Below are 2,039 nucleotides of genomic sequence, written 5' to 3' on the forward strand. Positions count from 1 at the left end.
TAGGTCGTCTCTCTCTCTCTCTCTCTCTCTCTCTCTCTCTCTCTCTCTCTCTCATTCACACACACACACATACACACACACACATTTAACTTGAGTTAACAGTTCGTTTCAATATATAGGATAACTGTCTGCAAGTTCTTTCCTTTAAAATGTGTCTTCCTGGGAGGGAAATTCCCAATTGGTTCAACCATCAGTGTAGCGGATCTTCAATTACAGTGCAACTACCACCAAATTGGTTATGTAACCAGTTCTTTGGATTCGCTATATGTGCTAAATTTAAGGGTGCTGATATCCATACATCCCATCTCTCTGCTAGAAGTTTCTGTACTTTATCAGGAAATCATGGTAAAATTGCTTTCAACTTTGATTTGCTACGTTGGCGTTTCAAAATTGACAGATTCCTAGAGTCAGATCACATGTTCCTGGGATATGTGTCATGGTCTAAATATCGGCTGGTTGAACAAGGAAAGCCAATCAATGAAAGATATTACACTGAAGCCACATTTGAGATTGTAGTAGAAAATGGAATTCATGCACCCGGTTTCAGGACAGAAATAATACAACATTGTATCACAAGTTGCGGAGTTCGTTTCTTTACCCGGCCCAAATGTGATCATGAAAGATGTGAAATCCTTTTGGCTACCATGCGGAAGAGAAAGAGAGAGAGAAAAACAGAAAGGGGCAGCGGTGGAGTGGGCAGGTTCATTCCCAGGTAATAGATATTTGAAGAGATTGAGAACTAACACTTGAGTTTCTCTGTCATTTCTCTCATCACAATTTGATATTGACTAGGTTTATGGCCTCACCGCCCTCAGTAGACTCCTGATTCTCATTTGATGATCATGTTATAGTCCTGTGTCCTACATTGGAATTTGCTTTTGCCATGTTTGTGTTTTTAGTTTGTTGTTTGGATACAAACCGAAATGGGGGAGTGTTGATAAGTTTGATGGATGGGAACATTATATATATGGTATGCCTCATTCCAAAGATTCATTCTTTCATATAGATCACCTGCATTTATACACTTCTGATAAGCAGCATAAGCCCCCCTCTACTACGTGGTTATAATGTCAACAGGGAGAGGTATACGTGTGTATATCTGGAATGGGAAGTTCTATAGTAATCGCCACGTACATTTATTACCTCAAGTGATATTGCTAACAACGGAATTGCTAACAGTACTTTAACACTTAAGTAATACAGTTCGAAGAAAATATATTCCTCTCTTATTATTGTGCAAAAGGATACAATGATTATTGTCTAATGTCTTCTCTCACAATAACACTAAACAGATACCTCTCTAATTGTTTCGCTCTCTAATCTAAACAGATGTTGTCTCTGTTTCACTCTGGTATCTAGAACTAAGCTAGACACATTTATTTATAGAGTCTAAATCTCTATAAATCCTTATCCAACTTGAAGAGTACTCCTTAACTAAGTTAGACAACTAATCCCAAACTAAGTTGGAAAATTATTCCCCTAACAAGCTAGAAAAGCTATTTCCTTAACTAACTTGGAGAAGAAATTGGCTAATTTCTAAAAGGCTAGGATACACAGGATACACCCGTATCAGTCCAAAGGGATACAATTGACTTATTTTCTTGCATAACTAATGTCATGGTTTTTTTTTTATTAGAATCCATCATCCCACTACAAAAAATGTTTATTTTGGCTATCATGGCTTGCGATGACACACAAATGCCGTCGTCAATAGTTCTACTTTTGCAACGGTAAATGTGGTGGCAGAAAAAAAAAAATTTGTGACGGCAATGCCATGTTGTGACAAAAAAATAAAATTATTTGTTACGGCTATATCATGTCGTGGCATAAAAATGAAGAATTTGTTTAATGTTGCTGTACAAATTTGTTGCTACATTTTAGTTGCCGTAGCAAATGATCTCTCTGAATCAAAAAACCTAAGTCCGAAAACAGGCGGCAGTTCTAAATTTTGAGCGCTACAAGTTTACCGGTGTCTTCGGATTATTTTTTCAAGCAGCAAGTTATTTTCAACGAATTTTTGAAGTTTCGGGTAATTTTTT

The 2,039-nt window shown here is 37.0% G+C and overlaps 1 protein-coding gene across 1 annotated transcript in view; it reads left to right on the forward strand.

Annotated features, from left to right (window-relative positions):
• LOC101307637 overlaps positions 1-2,039 on the forward strand; it is a 43,145-nt gene that overhangs the window by 27,454 nt on the left and 13,652 nt on the right. The gene's annotated exons all lie outside the window — the stretch shown is intronic.

Source organism: Fragaria vesca, linkage group LG7, assembly GCF_000184155.1.
Source record: "Fragaria vesca subsp. vesca linkage group LG7, FraVesHawaii_1.0, whole genome shotgun sequence".
Taxonomy (NCBI): Eukaryota; Viridiplantae; Streptophyta; class Magnoliopsida; order Rosales; family Rosaceae; genus Fragaria; species Fragaria vesca.